We start from the raw sequence: 22413 nt of genomic DNA, 5'->3' as shown, positions 1-22413 counted from the left end.
AACAGCATTACTTCTCACTGTTATAATGTGGGCGCACAAGTTTGTCCTGCAGTGTGGATACATTCCTCTCCCTCACTCACATCTTGAGCACAGAAAATATTGGCTATGTGCTGGTATGTATGATATGTCTTCTATGATTCCACAGCTTTTTAGTCGTCAAGTCTTACTTGACTGATTCTATTGCCTTGTTGCTTTCTGTTTACTATTTCTATTTCTTTTTATATTGGGGTGTGGTGTTGGATTCAGTATTCTTTAGCCTACTGTCTTGAAACATATTACTTGTTGCAACTCCACCAACCCGCACGGATCAACAGTTTCATCTCATTTCATATGAAATACAGTTCTGTCTGTCTGCCTGCTGGAAAACCCAGCTATGAGGTGAATTCTCAGAGCAGGTTGATAATATGACAGCACCATATAGCGCAACAGGGTACCTCAAGTCATTCCTAATGTTGAACATCCATTCCTACATTCCCTTCATGTTTTGAAATCCTGCAACACAATGCTACCTGTCACTGATAAAAATTTTACATGTCTGTGCGATCGAGAGCCAGGCCAACACGGCGCATCGGCTAATTGCCTTGAAGGAGTGTGAGTCATGATAGGAAGTGTTGACGGAGTCACGTCAAAGAGGGATTGAAGTCGCGCGATCTAGCTCTTCAATTCATTTCAGTTCAAACTGCAGCAAATGATGTCAGCGACTGAGCTCCTATCTCTGTAGAGCCACAAGTCATTCAAGTGTGGTCTTGACACTGTGTGTGCTGCTGGCTGTGCCATCAGTCCCTTCAAAGAGCAGAATTGGCAGCAAAGAATTGTTATTTGCTTATTTGTGGAGCAGTGTCAAGTTGTTTTAAATACCATTCCAACAGCTAATACAGAGATTCACAAAGGAAGGATGATACAGCATCAGGGCACTATTTTGTCCAATTTCTTATCTTGTGTCGTTTCTTCTTCCAGCAGGAGGTAACTGCTTTCTGTCCAGTTCAGGTTTGCATCTGCTTCCTGTCCCACTGAAAGGATTAATCTGAACAGGGTTGACTACGCCATTGTTACTCGCTATCAGCTTTAATTTTGTATCACATCTGCAAAGAATCGCATGGGAGGAAAAGGAAATAGCTAACAGAAACACCACTGAGCATTGTACACTGAGTGGCAATGTGTCAGGGCACAAATTAAAAAAAGGCATGCAGCCCAACATGAAATCGTAAAGAGGTGGTAGGTAAAAATAGGCCACACCTGCCTCCTCGTGGGGTATTTTGTTGTTAGGAAGCTAGCAACAACTCCACTTACCTAAGAAACATCTGCTTCACCTTTACCACATAGTTCTGGGGGCTATTAGCATTCCTTCCCTGTATCCCTCTTCAGCATGCCAGCAGGGTGAGCATACAGATTACTGCAGAGCCATGAAAACCAACTAAACACATGAACACCTGACTGAAAGGGAGCATTGTATTAGTTCAGACAGAGCACGAATGCCATGCTTTGCTAATCTGTCAGCTAATTGCCACACACACCGATCTCCTCCTATTGTCATAACAAAGCAGCCTATTCGAATGACTTGCTGTAACTGCAACTGATTGTTGCTATATAAACTGCTGCACACATTTTTTTGCTGCATGTTAAAGCTTAGCTTCCACCTCCCCAGCCCTTTATCTGATATTGTCTATCCAGTAGCTCTGACACTGATAACACAGCACTGTTGTTGCCCTTGCTTCACTCTGTGAACACCCATGGGGGGATTTGCATTACAGCAGGGCTATATCTTCAGCATGCTTGCTGGGAAGGCAGGGGGCAGCTTACTGCAGAGACATGAATGTCAAATGGAGCCGTGTTGCTATTTGTTGCTGTAAAACGTTTTTATCTTTTAACTGGTGTGTTTCTGACTGAGTTAAATACATGGTGCTTTGTGTTGTCTTTAGTCACAGTCAGTGTATAATAAAGTAAATACACTTCGATTTATTCACCACCGAAACGGATGATCCTGCAGTGTGAAAACGGCACAGCGATTGTCAAGCATGTTAAAAACTAAAGAAGTATGAAAAAAAAAACAACACATAAGGTCCTTTGTATTTGTGATTTTTAAGTGGCTTTACAATTCATACAGGAGAAGGAAACATTTCCAATTATATGAAAAATATGTTTCACTGTCATCAGAAGTTAATAATAAGGTGGTGGATACGGCAGAGTCTGAGGCTATTGTCATGTCTTACACAGACCAAAATAAAAAAAACTCACATAGTGACGCTGGCAGTTTCCTCTGAGCTAAATCAAATTTACCGTGGTCACACAGGAAAAATAGTGAAGACCAAACAAGTCACAGGCTTTAGTTTTGACTGCCGCAGTGTGTGCAGACTGCTCTGCCACGCTTGTCATCATTTTTGCACAGCCGTGTTCATTGTTCCCAAACTATGCCTGCAGCTGACCAATAATCGCTGTGCCTGGCTGCAGCTTACATGTTTTCACTTTACTTGCACACAATTGTTATACTAGTTGTAGTATGTTTCTTCTTCACACCATTCTCAGATTCTCTTCATGTACCTGACCTGGGTCCATATGGAGGGCCAATTGCATGACAAGGATACTGGATGTACACACACACACACACGCACACACTGTTATTTATGAACAACAGACTTGACATGATACCTGTGTACTTGTCCTCGTGCTCTGCAGTAGGTCTGTGCAGATTATCAGGCAGAGTGGAGAGGTTATTTTGTATACAAAGTAAGATTATTTTAGGTTTTAGAATTAAAAATGTGATCACTGTTGTGCTGTCAAGTGAACTAATGCGCTTTTATTTTCCTCACAGTGCGGCACAGTTACAGCAGAACACAGTCAACACAGACAGATAATTATACCAGCTCTGCTTATTTTCTTCATGTGTGATCAGTTAAGTAAGTGAATTGCTAACACTATGAGTAATGACCACTCAGGGACTGTTTTAGCACTTTTAAGAGACCTTGCAAAGGGACCATGCTGATTTTTTTTTTCTTTTTTGACAAATGACAATTAATAGCTCATGGAGCCCTGAGAGAGCTGTGTGTGTGTGTGTGTGTGTGTGTGTGTGTATTTTGTTTTGACCTGAAAGCTTTCTGCTTTTCCTGCAGTCTGAGCCGTGCAGTAAGTAAGTTTGTATGGAGATTTCAATTAAAGTTTTTTTTTTTTGTTCTTTAATGTAACTTTGAGGTGACTTTAATTTAATTAGTTGATTTAATCATGCTGTCCTCTGTGCATGAAATAACCCATTTCAACCTGCATCAGTGTCTCCGTCATGACAGTGGTGGCTCTGCCGGCAGTGCTACAGCTGTATTCCAGGGGAGATAGTGCCTGTCTTTCCTTTTGCTATAAAGTCAAAGTTTTATTTTTTATTATTTGTGTGGTGCTCATATCTTACATTACTAACTGCATTAGGGACCCTTTGCCACTCTCTTCCTGTTTTTTTTTCTCAAATGCAACTGCCCAGGCCTCCCATTTCTCGTCTCTGCTGTCAACACATGCAAGCAAACATAGTTGCAAGAGACCATCACTATACTCAGCCTGACAAGCCAGCTACAAATGGAAAAAATGCGTTTAGCCTTATTTTGGTGTAACTAGGACATTTTGAGTATAGGCAGAAAAGTAGATTATGCTGGGGACAAAGTTTGTTGTTTTTTTGGACAAATTTGTACTTACCTGCTGTGAAACCTTGTCACTATTAGAATTCATTTTAACCACCACGAATTTGAGCTAACTGCAACCAGAGTCTGCAAAATTTTTCAAGCAAAAATGCAATTAATTTGCCAGTTTTCCCTGCAACTTTATCTGTAAAAACATACTGTAAGTACTGCAAATGTACTGATTTCTAATACTCTATTTCTATCTCCTTGGTGCATCGATCCATACACAACACCTTTTGTACATTTCTTGTCCTTCTATACTCCATTCTGAATGCATGAGGATAGGTTTGCTCAATTCCTCCAAGACCAACCCAAACACACAACACAAGCTCAAGTTTTTACATTTTATCTTCCATCTAAAGTTTTTACATCGTATCCACAGACCCCAGAAGTTGTTCCCAAGTTCGGGTTATTTCATCGACCACATTAAAGGTCCCATATTGTAGAAAGTGAGATTTCCATATCTTTTTTTTATTATAAAGCAGGTCTTGGTGCTATATTAATACTGTAAAGGTATCAAAGTGCACAATCCCCAAAACAAAATGCACTCAGGACCAATATTCAAAAACTTTGTCTTAAACAAGCCGTCAGGACTTCCGTAACTTTGTGATATCACAACAAGTCAGTCCCCACCCTCAGCCATGCCACAAGCCACACCTACCTGGACCCACCATCCAACATTGCAGGATTTGGTTTCCGTGAAATCTGCTATATTTTCATTCGATCACTCAGAAAACAATCAGCCAATCAGAAGAGATGTTCAGAGCCTCTTTCTAATTGGCTCACCGACTTGTTACTAGAACTCCAGAGAGAAGCCTGAGAGAGGAGATGCAAAACTACATTAAGATGGTTTTTGGTATTTAAAACTACAAAATGTATTTTCCTATGGAAAATAAAACTTAAAACAACAGAAAAGTGTAATTAAGAACTTTAATTCCTTATGCTTTTACTCACTAATTTAAAACAGGTGTCTCCTCGTTAAATGACAACAAACATATTACACTCACATGTCACAGGTAAAACATTCATTTACACATATCAGTGTCCATTAGACTTTTTTAGACTAGACCTTGTATGTTTCTTCTTTTAACAACAGTTTAAGTCTGTCGTGATGTCAGTCACTTATATTCATGAATCTTAAAAAAAAATAAAAGTAGCTGTCAAACTAGTTATTAAACTGTTTTCTGAAATTCTCACAATAGCATAAACAAGCAATAAATAAATTTTCCTAGGTGAGAGCTGCAGCAGAAATGTTTAATCATGCCACAGTTGGTGCCTTTGAGCCTATTATCTCACTAAGAGTTTGAACACTGGGTTTTCATGAATTTGGTTTTTAGAAAACAGAGAATGGTGCTTTTCTTCTCGTGCTCTGCAGCGGTGTCATATCAAACTGAAAATGTCAGGGAGAAACCACACACATTTTATTACAATTCGTATTGTAAAGCTCTGTGAAGGGTGCCAGCTCTTGACATGTCAACACCTTGATTAGTGTAATAATCCAAGGAAAGAACAGGTGAGGAAATACTGAGGCAACAGCAAGTCTGGCTGTTTTATTCTGCCTCATACTGACAGACATCTTTCTTTATTAATCAGATTCATGAAAAGCTTGACCCCTGAATTTTTTCTTCAAACTGGATAGATTGAATTGCTTGACAGTGTTAAAGCAACACTCACAATTCTTTGTGAGGAATTTGGAGCTTCAAAAAAATTTCAAAACATCTTTGTGATTTAGTATTGAATAAATTAAGGTACATATTATACTAGAAAAAGGTGGATATTGATCTCAGGAATGCATTGCCTTTATTAGCATCAGCTGATTGTCAGACTGCAGTTAACAGTTAACAGCAGTTAAGTGTGTGTCCATTTTCAACTTTTAGATATTATTTTTGTTCTTTCACTCGTCTTGTCCTGGAAACTGGTAAAACTGGTCAAGTCTATACAGCTTTATATTTGTTTCAAGTTAGACAGAGACAGTAAAGTATGACAGGAAATGCAGGGGAGAGAGAGGGGATGTCACGCAGCACAGGGCCCAGGCGGGATATGAAACCAGGTCGCTGGGCCACAACATAAATTTGTTTTGCTGAATATAATACATTTTATCTGTGTCCAGAGTCTGAGACAGCCTCTCTCTGACACTTGCTGCTTCCAACAGACATCAGACATGCCAACCACAACTGGGAAACCCTTTCGAGGCTCCGGCCATGGCAGCAGCGGTGACAACCCCTATAACCAAAACACTAAACCCCAGCAAGAGACAAACTGAGCAGCAGTCATTCATTTCAAATGAGCGCTCAGACGCGAAGAGTGACAGAGAGGAGCAGAGCGATGCTCGAGGAGAGATCTCAGCATCTCTTGGAAACAGCAGCAAGTTGAGCAGGGTTCAGTTCGATACAGGTGAGTGGAGTCAGCCAAGGTGACAGCCAAGACAAGAGCAGAAGTGAGTGCTGCAAATATTCTGTGACTTCTGTACCATCACCTGTTGCTGCTGATGTACAGGCATATTAGTGAAAAGGATAAAGAATAAAAACATGGATTTGAATATATTAGCAACTACATAGCAAAATGCATTTTTAATAGTGTTGACTGTCACAAATCCCGTCATTAATCAAAGACATTTGTGGTGGTTAATGCAACCTTAAATCTTATCTAAATTTATACCTGATTTTAAAGCCCCTGAAAACTTGGTCAAAAACTGTTGTTTTTTTTGTCATAACATTAAATACCCATGACTAAGCAAAAATCAAACACATCATGAGGTATAATTTATTAAGAGTTTCACTCTCAAAATCAACTTAAGCAGGACTTTGTGGATGCAGTTAGATTAGATTTAGATTACATTTGAGGGATTGTAAACAAACAGCCCACCAACTGTGTTCAGAAATCTCTTGTGAAATTACCAAAGCTTTTACACTTATCATGGTATAAATTCAATCAGGGAGAAGTTGGTGTTGAAATAAAGACTTTTGAAATTGAATGCATAAAAGTGCAACATCATTTTCATCATTTCATCTTTGCAGCTTATCCAGTTTTTTAAACCAGAGTTTCGTAATATTTCAGTATATTCTATGTGAAATAATTGTCCCTATATACGTGAATCCATCCATCTATGCTCCAGTGTATGTGTCCCTCTGTGCAAGACTGAAATTATGCAGTTTCCCTTCCTCCACTAAGGAGGCTACAGTATATGTGAAAATATCATAGGCCAGATAACTGTGTCTCCAAACTCCTACCCAGGAGTCCCCATGTTCCTATGGCTGTGACGTTATTGTGCTTTAGGCTAATTGATGGTGCTGGCAGGTAGAAGGTCCCAGAGGGGCCTTGTGGGAGCAGTGGATCTAATATTCTGCCTGACAGACAAAGGCAGAGGTAACCTGGAACCTGCTTATTACTAGTGACACCTCACAAATATGGAGCAGTGGCTAATAACTAAGCAGACCCCATGAGAGCCTTTGATGGAAGGATGCTGGCTGGGGGGAAAGTGAGCTTTCAGCTAACAGGCTTTTATTGAAATTACACAAAAGGTTCTCACACTTTGGGATACAAGGGATGAACAAGTCCTATATTGCCTGTTTGCAGTGTGCAGAGGACAGAATGCACATATTGACATGAGTGATATGAGCATCATAAGAGTGGGTATCTGTGGGGATTGACACACTGGAAATCATTTTTTCATGATGCAAATAACTAAAACACACACACAAAGGCTTTATGAGGTAGTGTCAGTGTGGAGTGGCCTTATTTGTGCATCTATCCTGATGCTTATAAGGGTCATTTACATATGGTTAGTTTTCCAATTGTAACCCAGATTTTATATGGTCAAAAATACAGATCGGTTCATTAAAGAAGCGTGACACAGAGAGCATAAGTCAAATTCTATTCTTTATTTTTATATATGTGTTTTTATCCATGCAAGCAGTGTGACACTACAATAACAATGTTGGTCAGGCAGTCGTCCACCACCTTGGATAAAATTGCCATGAAATTTGGAACAATCCTCCATGATGTCCTGAGGATTAAGTTTAAGGACTTTGGTGATACCCTGACTTTTCATCTTGTGACTCCAATGACTCAATGTTTTCAGTTATCTAGTAAAGTATCTCAATTAGGTTAGATGGATTCATGTTTCCCAGACAGTGTATCCTATTGACTTTCCCTCTAGCATCACCATGAAGTCCGTTTTTTATTTGGCCCAATAATTTTGGTTTATGATTTACCAAACACCTGCAGAACTCACTGTTATCCCCATCAGCCTCAGTTGTACTTTGTGTTTAGCGCCAATTAGCAAATCTTAGCATGCTAACATGCTAAACTAAGATGGTGAACATGGTAAACATTACTTGTCATATCAGCATGTTAGGTTTGTTATTTAAAACATGTTAGCATACTAACATTAGCATTTATATCAAAGTATTAGCCTACATCGGCTAACTGCAGCCCCACAGAGCTGCTAGCATGACTGTGGGTCATTATTTATTTACTAACAAGCAACATTTCTGTTGCTGATATTCTGTGCCTTCATTGATCATTCAGATGTGTATCACTAGTGATTTGCTTTTGTAATTTGCTTGATTGTTTGGCACAAGAAACCACATCTATGCCAATAAATAGTTTGCAATTTGGTGTGTGAGCACACACAGTATAAGATGTCACACTGTCTTGACATTATGATTGGGTGCCAGAAGTTCATTAGAATCAGAATAAATTATAGTTCCAGTACATCTTGATTTTAATATCCTGATTTTAATTTGAGACAAGAGGTGGCAGTCACTGTGGTTAATGAGCAATTAATGATGGACATGATAGAAGGAGCTCTGGAGCCAGCAACCTGAGGCATGAGGTGGGGAGACAGCACATCAAGTGGACAGGTTGTGGGCGTCAGGCAGTGTATGATACTGTTCTTGACAATCATGAAGAAGATAGGATCAGATCTATCAAGAGCAGCTGGGTTTGAAGGAGTAATAAATAGAAGCTGGTCAAAGATGACATTCTGAGGTCTGTTTACAGCCTTCACCTGACTGGAAATTAGAAACTATTAACAGCTGACAGGAGGATAAAGGACCACAAACACAGTAAGAGCATGGGGTGATGAATAATACATAGAGTTCTTTGCAACCACACCCACAGGACTCTGATAGGGTATTTATATCAGGACACTGTTAGTATCAGTTAGTATCTTGGAGCTGGTTAGTGTCTCAGATTAGGAGACAAAAACTGATTAACACACAAAAAAACCTATCATAACAAAACTGACTTAAAACAGAACAGAATACTGATTTATTAAGGAAATAGAGGGGGTGCTAATTCTTTTTTCTTTTTTTGTTGTGATTGTGAAGCTGTGATTAAATATAATGAAAGTTAATCATGCATAAAATAAGATAGACATATAAACATAAAAGAAAATTACAAACTAAAAAAAGTACATGCATAACAAACATAAAAACAGTAAATTTAATAATAGCAGGGAGAAAGTGTCATGGTTTGCCATGGCAGACACTTTTTGTTTTATTTTGTAATTGGTTTCCATGTGTGTCTCGGTGTTTTTGCTTCCTGTCTTGGTCCTGTTTCTGTGTGGTGATTGCCTGCCCCGCCCTAATGTGTTTCACCTGTGTTCAATCACCCTTGCCTCCCTTGTGTCTATATAGTCTTTGTGCTCCCCTTTGTCAGTTCGTCTGTTGTTCTCTGGGTATGTCCTCGATCTGTTCATATCTGTTTAATCCTCAATCTGTTCACGTGGCCTGTTCATGTCTGGTTTGTTTTCGGTCTGTTCATGTCACCTGTTCATGTTCTCTTGTTGTCATCCCCTGTGGTTCCCTGTGCTTGTGATATAAGTTCTTTTGTTAAATAAACCTGTCTGCTCCGTCTCCCATGTGTTGGCTGCATTTGGGTCCAGCCTTACCCCTCAAACCCTGACAGAAAGGAAAAGACACGGGTACAAACATGAGCCAAAATATAAAACAACACTTAATTATATATCCGACATACAGATCATTTCACCATTAGATCACAATAAAAAAGTAATTAAAATTCAAGTGTATTCAAGCAACTCTAAAATAACAGAAAATGTCTGTGGAGTTGAAAACATACGATATATAGTGTTTTCTCACAGACAAAATAAGATGAAAAGTGCTTTTTTTCTTTTTCTCTTTCATACAGTACGAGACCCTCCAGTATCTGTAGATTGCACTTGAAATTAGTTAGAAGGATAGGTCTTGTGTGGAAAACAGGTTTTCTTGAAGAACAAATTAAATTCATAATCCTCATACTCATATATTCTCAAGGGTATTGACTGAATTTGTGATGTTGTGAGACTTGTCATGTTGTTAGAGCAAAGAATTAAAAGCCACAAAACTCCAGAAATCATTAAATGTAACAAGCCCTGTAGGTTTGATGAGCTAATAGTCTTACTTAAGAAACACAACTATGGCTCTGAAGCAGAGGTTTTTATGAGCATGATCGAGACCTAGTGTTTTATTGTGGACAATCATTACAGTCATTACAGTGCAAAAGTGGGAAGCTAATGCACACATTTGTAGTCTCAATGTCCTCTTTGCTCACAGCTGTATATGCAGTGCAAGCTTATGGGCAAGAAATACTGAAGTCTCTGTGCTGGTAGGGGAGAGAGCTCTGGAGCACTGTTGACCCAGTTGACTCACTGATATTATGCAGTCCACCGGGGGCATATCAGAAAGCATACTGTATCTGCAAGTTTCCTTTTTACTGGAGCAAAGCAGCAGGTATTGTCAACTAGAAGTCATGTAGATTATCATAGATTCCAATAGTGACCATTTTTACAGTGACGAAAAGTATCATAACCAGAAAATATCATGCAGCATAATCCATGTCTCTGCCTTCCATCTGTATTATTCCATACAGTCATAAAGAATATGGCTAAATTCACATTCAGAGCTGTGGAAGCATGTTATACAGCTTAACTCTATAACTGACACAGAATTAAAGGTCCCTTATTGTATTAACTGAGATTTTCAAGTCTTTTTTTTGTTATAAAGCAGGTCTAGGTTCTATATTAATTCCTTGAAAGTATCAAAGTGCTCAGTCCATGGAGAAATGTGCACAGCTCATGTCCAGATACTGTGCCATAAAACAAGCCATCAGGACTTCTCTAACTTTGTGATGTCACAACAAAGCATGCCCCAAGCCCCGCCCACCTGATCCACCGTCCAGCCTTGGAGTATTTGGTGTCTCTGGGTGTTTACCCGAAATCTGCCATATTTTCATGAATCTGCCATCTGCCTGAGAGAGGAAGTGTAAAACTACATTGAGATGGTTTTTGTTTCTTAAAACTACAAATATATCTTAAGGCTCAACACTTCAAATAAACCACAGGAAAAGTATAAAATATGGGACCTTTGACCACAGACATACAGTATAGTGTTACTCTGGGAGGCTTTACAAGCCTCACACACACTTATGGTGCTCTCAAGTAGTTTGCTATCAAATAACATTATATCCTCACTACTTTCACATATATGAAATATGTTTGATATATAGTATGTGCATACATTTCATTGGATTACAGATGTTTTCCTTCTGTGCACACCAAGCTTGTAGTATCCTATATACAATGCCCCTTTGCCTACTTTGCCTTCACTTTGTGTCTCTTATTCACAGCCTCTTTCTCTTTCACACATTCATAAACACACTCTACCACCAACAAATAAAGCAACACTTAGCGCAATGGCTGTGAACCTGGCATTTTCCATGCAGCCAAAAAATGTCACACTGCTGCAACAAAGTTTTTATTTTGAGGTGCTATTTCCATGTGTTTCACACTGCTGCTTCCTTGCAGAATTACGACAGCAGAATGTGAGCTTTTCAACTATTTTTGCAGATAAAATCTAAGATATACCTCAAAGATGTGAAAATGATTTCCCTTTGTTTATTTACACAGCTCCTGATTGCTATTTGTTATTACTTTACTAAAACACTCATCTAACAGATGTTAAGACTGTGTAAACCATCTGATTATACTTGACTCAATAATGCACTCAACAATACGTCTCTCTATTAAATAAAAAAAAAAGTCTTGCTGTCATTCACCACAGCACATGATAGATGTAGAAGTTGATTACTTCTTGAGGCTCTTGTTGCGAGTATGACTTCAAGTTTTTCAAATGTGATCTGAAAATCTGAAAACTTCACTTAATTCATGGCTTGGTAAGTAAAATGTCTCTCCTCTCAGCATGGCCGCTCTCATTTATTCTCATAGCGTAGTCAGTTCAGTCTTTTATAAAGCAATGAATTTGAGATTTAGCACTGCGGACTGGCCTCATGCCTAATTGATTATGAGGAACATTTAACTGTCTTACGGCTCGGAGCAAATTGGACATTAATGCCATCTCCTTTGTGCAGATGCAAATGTTTACTCTTCCTCTGTTTTTCTGTTTGCACAGAATGCATTTATCTGCCTCAGTAGCTCTGTCTTTTTCTCTCTGTGTGTTCAATTCACTTTGCTGTGCTGTGGCTGCACCTCCAGGCCTTGCTTGGAGCCTGAAGGTGAAGCTTAGGATTTACCAGCTGATCTACGCTCCAACTCTCACCTCTAGTCACAAGCTTTGAGTTGTGACCAAAAGGATGAAACTGCAGATACAAGCAGTTGAAATTAGTTTTCTTTGCAGGGATAGGCTGTGGAGCCCAGATTCTGTGATACCCTATCTAAGCTCCTAACCTGTTATTGCAACAGTTGCGCCTTTATGTTGAATGGAGCCTGCTGGGGTGGTAGGGGCATCTGATTAAGATGTCTCCCGGAAGCCTCCCTGTAGGGGTATTCTGGGCACGTCTGACTGGGAGGAAGCCCAGAAGACTCGAGAGGGATTATGTATTCCAACTGGTCTGGGAAGGCCTCGGGATCCCCTAGAAGAAGCTTGGAGCACATGGCTTGGGAAGAGGATGGCTGAGCTGCTTTTATTACTTTGCTACCACTGGAGTCTGAGAAGGGGATGGAGAGGTGGAGACATGGATTTTTTTTAATGCCTTATTTGTTAAAAATTAGTATTGCTGCAAATTCCATCACAATGGCATAAAGTAGAACATTTATTTAATTTAACAACCAACAAAAGAGAGCACATACTGTAGCTCTGCTGAGGCTGTAAATTCCTTGAAATTTCTTATTAATGATATCAAATATTTAGAAGATCTTATTTACATCTGGAACGGCATCAAAATAGCTAGGATGATATATAATCATGCTAATTTTTAGAGAATAACTGAATCCAGGAAAAATTTACTCTGCCCAAGGACAAGTGAGTGGCTTCCTTGAACTGCTTGTTATACTGTATACGAGACTTAATAAAGACCAACCTGACTGCAACAAAATGCAAAAGCCACAACATGAACATAAAAGCCACAAAACAAATGCAAAAGCCACAACACGAATACAAAAGTAACAACACAAATGCAAATTAAGCCACAACGGAAGTGAGCAGTGGTGTGTCTGTACTAATGGTCTGGCTTTTGCATTTGTGTTGTTGGTTTTGGATTCGTGTTGTTGTTTTTGTATTCGAGTTGTGGCTTTTGTTTTCATATTGTGGCATTTGCATTTGTGTCGTTCCTTTTGAATTTATGGTTTGACAGGTCAACACAATGCAAAAGCCACAACGCAAATACGAAAGCCGCAACACGAATACTGTCCGGCTTTTGAATTTGTGTTGCTGCTTTTGCATTTGTGCTGTGGCTATTCATGTTGTTTCTTTTCTTTTGTTGTGGCACAACTGTCAACTGAGTGATTCTGCAGCAGTCTTTTTTCTAAATTATGTAGCTCTTTTTTTAAAGTTTTTAACAAAACTCCATTCACATCTGTTAAGTAGTTTTTGAACAGACAAAACGAGAAATGGGACCAAAAACAACCTCCCTGCCCTAGGTAATTGTACAGCATTTACTGCAGTCAGAGCTATGGCTGCTCTTTGTAATGTCAGCGCTGTGTGTTTATGTCTGTGTGCATGTACAGTATGTGTAGACAAAGAGATCTGTCATTGCCTTTTTGAAAAGATATGCAGCAAAATGCTCTGTGACCTTGTCATATTTTTGTTTTAATCCCATTCAGATGAATAAAAACACACCATAGCCGATGAGCTGCTACCAGAACATAAACATTCAAATCTGTAAAGTGAGACATGGATTTTTTCTGTTTGAGGACAAATAACTGCACATTCTGCATGTGTAAGTCTGTCTATATACTGTATGCGATACTGGCTCTTTTTGGTGACAGGAAACCTCATGGTAGTCAACTCTTCGGTCAAAGTCCTCACAGACATGGTGGCAACATTTGCATCATCTGCAAGATTCTTATTGAATAGCATTAAATTATAAAACAGACAGTGTATCAATTTAACATGTAAAAATATTCAAAATATACCAAATTAGCTATTAAAGGACCAGTGTGTAGGATTTAGGGGGATCTCTTGGCAGAAATATAAGACAATAATGTTCATAACTTCATTTTCATTAGTGTTTAATCACCAGAAACTGAGAATCATTGTGTTTTCGTTAATTAGAATGAGCCCTTGATATTCATATAGGGAGTGGGTCCTCTTCCACGGACTATGCCATGTTTCTACAGTAGCCAAGAACAGACAAACTAAAGTCATTTTTATATTTTTATGTTACCTAAAGGCCACCGTAGGTTCTCATACACACTTGGAAAGGGAGGGGTGAGGGTTGTTCAACTTGGTGTTGTTCATCTGCGACCTTGCCACTAGAAGCCACTAAATCCTACACAGTGTGCCTTTAAACGTCATAAAAATCATTACAGAATGTGGAATAATTCCAATTCTTATTTTCTTCTCTTTCAGCTTTTTGAGTATATGTCATTGCCTTATTATATTCCGATATTTTTTGGTAGTTCTTTCACATAAATCCTTAAGGTGGTGCCATCAAATCAAGCAATTCCTCTTAACACACTGGAGAAGCTGTCACTGCTGATGTAGTTAATAATATATAGTTATTTCTTTTTAACAGGGGATTCTCACTATGCTGCGGGTTCCAGTGTCACTTCTTCATACATCATTCATGAGCAATATATTTGTTTAATGAATTCATAAACTAATATCATGATAAATTTACAAGTCTGGCTTGAATTCTAAAAAAGGTTTCTAAATCACTTACCCAGCTGACCGTAGTAACTAATAACATGTCAATTATTCATTGATCAAACAGTGATTAACGTCATAATAAAATATTAACAAGTGAATATGAAAAGTTTAGCGTGTAGGTGAAGACGCAGCGAGCTATTTTTGCTGCACACTGTAATGTAAGACTTGGTGTGTGCGTGCTTGTGTTTGAGTGATGGTGAGTTGTCTGGAATATATGTGAACCTTTTTCATTCAATCAGAAGCTTTTTTTTGAAAGAAATCTCAATAGAATGTGTTCTGTAAAAATGTGGCTTGTTTTTCATATTATATTCCTTTTCTAAATATATCACTGAGGAAATTCATAGTGCATCATTCCAGTATGTGAGACAGCGGCCAATTAAACAGTCCCTGAATGTTAAAAGACATTATTGCTTTCCTCGATGATGCAGACTCATTTTATTGCACTTTCTTACATCATAACTACCATAAGACTGATGAGACTTGACTGGTGTCACAGAGCTTGGACAACTCTCTATACTTCACCAAGATTAAGGGCCAGTAGACTTGAAATGTGGCAGAGAGAATTAAATTACATAATTTAGTCTTTTCCCATTAAAAACCGGGAATCTCGAGTCATTAAAGCTGCCATTCTTCTGGAAATGCCATCCATGAATTCAGATTCAGACTTACTGACATTTGTCCATTTATGAGGGAAAAGCTTGTTGCTGGTCGCTGGGCTGATAATAACAGAGCTGACGGCTTCAACAGCAGCCTCGTCTTGTTTTTCCTTCTCTCTGCATGACCTAAGAATGACTTCAGTTTCTGGCAAATACGTTTTTTTTCTCCTCTGTTTTGAGTGAGCACTTATCTCTATTTAATTTGCCACAGAATCTTCCACTCTTTCATACTTTTCCTTTTTTCCCCTTCAGCTTCTCTGCATATCATGCCACGCAGAGTTCAGCTAGTTCCTCACTGTCTATGCTGTTGTTAGAGTAGCTTGTTGTAGTTCTCAAGTCAAAAGAAAATGCAAATGATAGAACAATAATGGATTTTTATGTACACCCTCCCTGGTCTTCTTTTCGAGTTCATTCAGGTACATATTCAGCATATGGACTTCAAACACAAACATAATATGTGGTGGAGATGATTCCTCTTTTGAGTGCAGTAAAGCTGACAAGTCGTGTTGGCGCAGTAAAGTGGCTGAGGCTTCTGCAAATCTTGATTCATGGATCAGCTCCATATGAAATAGAAAAAAAGAAAAAAAACCTACTTTGTGCAGCTCAGTATATGAATTTGCATGAGGAAGATTACACCAACACACGCTGAGGCATGTCATGGGTACATATGATGGATGAGTCATGTGGTGTGTGTTCGTAATTTCCTAATTTGTTCCAAAGCTTCAACAATCAGCTAGTCCCTCTTTCCGTCTGTAGCACGCCGGTGAATGTCAGGAGTTCATCTGTATCATTTTCCTCTGAAGCGTGCTCGCTGAAAGACTGCCAGTGTGGTGTGCTGAAGGTTAGCTGCATAAGATGTTGGGAGTTATGTGATGAGCATGCTTTATCCCACTTAGTGCATTGTGTTTCTGTGAAGGGGTTTTTTTTTTTTCTTGAAAGATTTAGATGCAGCACTTTGAGATATATTTTTCACACCCGGAGCTCAATTTGTCATTCTTATCTACAACACTAATCTATAGTGAAGGCATGAGGGGTATCACTGTTGGTGTTGCGGCGTTTGTTTGTCATGTTTATATTTGTGTGTCTGTGGATGAATTACATTTCATTAATCATTCAAGGTTAGGCAGACAGAGCAGTAGAAAAGGAGAGGTAGGGATAGGTTTGATTTTTGAAAGAAAAAGTTGCTTTGCCTCTTCTTTTTTTTTGAACCACTGAGATCTCATCAGTCTCAGCTTGCAGATTACAGCTTCCCTCCCTCATCATTTGCATAGCCTTCATCCACTCCATGACTGAGTAAAAAAGGGTGAGGGAAGCTTCTCTAGCAACACACCCCTCATCATTTATTAACTAAATGAGTACTGATGCGGCTGCTGATGCGGCTCCCCATTAAGATGAATCCTCCTGGTCTCTCAGGACCCCTGCCTCTTGAAATAGGATATACCCACGTGTATTACTGAAGTTAATATTTTCAATATTGACATGTTCACTGTTAACGTTGTTTGAATTGAATTAACTCGGGTTGGATCTTAAGAGGTTAGCCGGCTGATATTAAAGCGTTGGCCTTGGATCAACATATCTGGGAGTTTTTCGAGGAGATTGGAGAAAATGTGTGTCCCCTTATACAGGAAAGTGACCTGAGGCGAGAGAGTTTGGCTGAGGCAATAAGGCAGAAAATCTAATATGGTGGCAGGCGTGGACTGTCCCACTGGGCTAGGCTCTCTCAAACAGTGAAAGTAGGCATCTTACTCTGTTTGTGTGCCCCCCCCCCCTCCTCTTTCTGCTCCTCCGCTCTGCCCTTCTTATCCTCACATCAGGCTTACATACTTCACTAATGCATGCTTGCCCACACAGTTACATATAAATAAAGTGATAAGCTGAGAGTCCTGTCATGCAATGACCCTAACCTCATTGCAGAGTTTATTGGGCAGCTTCACCGGAGAAGTAACCTCATTTTGCCTGTAGGAATACAGAGTCAGCTATTTGTTTGGCTGGTTGCACACTTTCAACACCCATATACCCCCTCTGCCTTCTCCCACTGTCCAGCCTTACCTCTGTCCACCCGTTTGTTTTGCAAATAAATCAACCCACCACCTGAGTATACACACACACACACACACACACACACACACACACACACACACATATCTAAAGATGGTTTAGTGGATTGCCAGCAGAGATATGGTTCGATAGCTTTGGGCAAAAGAATAACATTGTCAACTTTCTGCTGAATTGCAGACGTAATGTCCATAAACAGCATAGTCATCATCCCTGGTGTTGTGGCATTGGCTGCACTCATGAACAGGTACGGGCCAACTGCCCCGAAGTCTGGTCATAAAAGAAGAGGAAAGAAACCGGCAAAAATTAAATTTATTATTCTTTAATACGGTACTGAAAGAAGCAAATGACCTTGTGCCATGTTCCCTTTTAAATTTTAGATTTTGTTTTATCCCCTTGTCTTTCATCAGTTGTTTTTTCCTGGTTTATTTCCATTCCTCCTTCCATTTCTGTCTCACCACAAGAGTGTCGGAGTGCAAGGACATGTCGCATGACAGATTATTCATGTCCGGTCATGAACAGACTTTCCTACAGATGGAGAATTACAGCCTTATTTCCATACTTCTTTACATCACTCCCGCACTCTCCACTAACTTCCCCATTCTTGCACAGCTGACTGCACAGTGAACTCCCAGGTCCTCATGGGGGCACAAGTCCACCACCTCAGCCTGTCCACTGTGGCGTTCAGCTGCCCTGCACACTTGGTGTGCACTGTATACTGTTATTATAGTTGATGTGGGGAAAGAACACAGATGTTGATTACAGAGACAGAAAATAGCCACTACTCACTACACATGCATTATGCATCAGCTTTCAGTGATTGATTGCTAGTGATGGTGATTTTTTACCCGCATTTGATTTCTTCCTCTTCTCTTGGTTTGTTTGTGTTTTTGTCTGTACATCAAAACCCTCCTTTTCAAATTGGTCTTGCGTCCAAAAAGTTGTAATCATCCTTTTTTTTTTGGTTGTTTTCTCGGCAAAGAACCTCTTGTGGCCACGTCAGAGAATGTCACCTCTCTCAGAGACAAAGAAAGAGTAGCTTCATATTGTTGTAGCGTTGACAAAGCTACATAATACATCTTTGTATTCTTTCCATAACCATAACCAACAACTTTTAGTAGCTTCAACATAACCACACCCTAACCATAGTGATGCCATATCAGGCAATGAAATTAGGAAACTAATGAATCAATTCAGTAACCATTATAGGTTCATATGGGGTTGCTTCATTTTGGAAGACAATGATAAAAAGCTCATTTTAGCAAGTTTGGATGTTCATCAGTCACATCCTCTGTCTCTCTGTTTTTCTCTATTGTGCTTTTTTCTCCATGGCTCTAACTGCTCTTGGAAGAATGGTCATTCTATCAAATAGAACCATCAATTCAGGATTGTACGTTGTTTGTGCTCCACTCTCATTAGCGTCAACAGTTCAAGCGGCTGATTACAAAAAAAAAAGAAAAAAGAAACAACTTCAACTGCACTGAATTATCAATTATATTATCATCTACATTTTGGGCAGTTTGGGACAGGGTGCGAGGGGGACTTTGTAAAGTACCTATTGAGGCACACAATGGCCTCATCCATCTTCTTTGCTTTCCTTTCAGCTCTGATTAAATGAGTGTGATGGATCTCACCATCATTAGGGAGACTGAGGGCTGGCGGATTGCAGCCATCACAAATCAGCTTTATGTGGGAAGAGCATGGAGTGGCAGCGACAGCTTTACGGCTCCTGTGATATTAATGGAGTGGACCGTTTTACATTGCATGGCCCTGCAGCCCCTTTTCGCATCAGATGTATGGTAACCAAGGGTCATTATAGATCTCTAGGCTCCAAGTTACAAGGATTTCCATTGGTGTTCCCTACCTTAGTCAGCACATTACTGGTTGTCTGCAACGGTGTTGGAGTTACTGTTCAGTATTCTCATCCTGAATTCACTTTGTTAATGCCGACCTAGTGCCTCGAGATGTAAATTATATCTAAAAGTACGGTGCATAACAAATCAAACAAAAAAAATCTACCTGTGTTTCTTTGAGTTCGAGTTTTCTTCTGCTACTGAGAGGCACTAATGAGAATATACTGTTCACCAATGGTATGAAATTGCAACCTATGCTAAATAGCACAAGAGGACTCCAGAGTGTCTTCACTCCTATTTAACTCAATTAGTGTGTGTGTGTGTATGTGTGTGTGTGTGTGTGTGTGTGTGTGTGTGTGTGTGTGTGTGTGTGTGTGTGTATGTGTGTGTGTTTTTTTTTTTTTCTGACGATGCAAGTGTGGAGTTCTTTTATGCTCCACTCACCGTGGAAAACATCTTCTTATAAAGCATAAGAAAGAGGCGTGTCGCACATCAAGATTACGTTTCATAATCTCAATCCCTCTCTGCACCTTAGCAACAGACAGAGCAGGATGCCATTGCTGCTGTGACTGCCACAAAAAGTGGGTCTTCTGAGGAGACTGGTGTTAAAAATGTACACCGTACTTTCACAGTAATGTGGGTTTCTATGGGAAAAAAAATTGAGATATATACAGTTCTTTTACTGCTGATGTAAAGATGTCAAAATGATGGCTTTCCAAATGTGTTTCAGCTTTTATCTCCCAACTTTGTCAGAAGTCTCATTTTGATATACACTAACCTCTAAAAGTTTTAAAAGCACAATTTCATCACCTCTTCTTCTACCGTCTACTCCTTCATTCCTGTGCACAATATTCTCAAAGTATGAGACATCATATGTGAAAACATCAATTTCACGTGTGATGCTACATGTGAAATTAATAAATAAATACATACATGCATATATACATATATAGTCTACATGTGGCTCAATAATGTAAATAAGTATTTCACATGTGATGAATTCATAAAAGCCATATGGGATTTGTGGACGTTTCATGAGGAATGTAATATTTCCCATCGAAAACCATAAATTTTACATATGCATCTGCAAAGTCAGGGTCACAAGAGTGTTCAAAAGTCGAACCTGTGCAAATGTAGTATGCAATATGTACATACGAACAATTTTCATATATTGACATATATGTCTAGTTCAGACAAATATGTATGTTGTAGACATATGCTAGATAAATATTTATCCATTCAAAAAGCCTATGAGTATCAGAATGAGATGATAGATATGTTTAAAAATGAATCAGATATTAGATAAGAAAATATATATATAATCATATAGATTTGTATATGTATGTTGAATTTGCATGTATAAAATAAATATATATTGTTAAAATATGTGGTTGCAACATTTTAAACCATATAAAAATTCATCATACAGATATTTTTAATAAATGTACATATACTAATCTTACGATGGGTATTTCATATATGTTATTAACTTATATCTTCATCTATCCAGAAGATGTATATAAATGATATTAATATATCCCCAGTCTTGATAAAGGACATATATGTCATGTTAGATTTCTTTATGGGGAAGAACATAGGCTACTATATAGTATACTTGAGCGAATGGTAAGATAATAATACCTATTCTTTCATTTGTGCCTTCAACAATTTTCTCATCAACCTGACAACATAGAAAGCCTTTCACCTTTATTGCCACATTATCGCCTTCTTAGTTGCAGAAATCCATCAACAAGCTAATTGGTAGAAAGGAAGTGCAATACATGAAGTCACATATGTACAAACACACACACACATAACCCACAGCAAATAATATGCTATTTATATCTCTCATTACTACACTTCAGCTTGAAATATTTCTTTAGTTGCCGAGAACCATCGACAAGCACAAAGACACAACAAAAGTATTGCCGTCATTAGCAGCAGGAATGGAAGTGGCAGAGAGGGTATGACAGATTCACCACACCTGGGGTGGAGGTCACCTTTCCTGGGGAAAATGGCATTACAGCTGCAGTAAATTCAGGCAGATTGTTCTCAAGTGAGCAAGCTGGGGAAGGCAATATTAGAGCAGCAGAAAAACAAAAACAAAAGTAAGCCAATAGGAGACGCAGTGGGGCGTCAGGGTTTTGCTTTCAGAAATGAGTTATATCCAAACCATAGGCAGCCCCACTGAATACAGAGCAGCAGAGTCCCATGCCTGCACTACGCGACTTCCAACGATGTGAAGTGTTCTCTAAATCTGTGTTTTTTTCTGTGTGTGTATGTGTGTCTGTGTCCCTTTGATATGTGTGAATCATAAAACAATGGCTCTGTGTGAAACCTCTCTAGCAGAATATGCCTAGTGTGAAAATCCATCCACCCCACATGAGCTAACATTTTACTCATTAATGTCTTGACAGGTTTGCACCAGAAATACCAAACAGCCCGCAGAACGTGTCTTTGTATGAAGATGACAGCATTTGCAGTGTTGTTTGCGTCTGTGTGTGCATTTGTTTGTTTGTTCGTGTAGTTGGTTTTTGACATGTGTTTTTTTCCCTTTCCATCCCTTTTTGTTTTTTGACATTCTCATCGCACACACTCAGTTGAGGGACTGACTGTAATCTACAGCCTATTGTCGATGAGTCATTCTTTTCAGCGTGGCCATTCATACATATTCAATGGTTTGTCACCAATGAAAAAGTGATTAAAAGGAAAGTCCATGAAAAAGCATGGTAATGTGACAGAGTGTAATATCCTCATATAAACAAGGGGAGCGAAATTCTCGAATGAATGTATGTAATACACAGTATACTGACTAAACTAGATGTAGATGAACGCAGCAGGGAAGTTTATATATCTATGCATAAAACAATTTTTTACGTTTGTAAACAACTGCAGAACACATGCTGATTGGTAAATGAGAATTTGTCCTCTGTGGAAGATGACAAAATTTAATTTCCTGTAGTTGTTGAGATAGTTCACTCCAGACCGTGTCATTGCCGTCCCATCATCAATAGTTACGTCAGTAACGTCTCAGAAGTTAAATGATGGAACTATCTTAGTAACAATACTCTGCTATGTACAGTGC

The sequence above is a fragment of the Seriola aureovittata genome, chromosome 18 (genome assembly GCF_021018895.1).
Source record: "Seriola aureovittata isolate HTS-2021-v1 ecotype China chromosome 18, ASM2101889v1, whole genome shotgun sequence".
NCBI classification, from domain to species: domain Eukaryota; kingdom Metazoa; phylum Chordata; class Actinopteri; order Carangiformes; family Carangidae; genus Seriola; species Seriola aureovittata.
Note: the sequence above shows the minus strand (reverse complement) of the source record.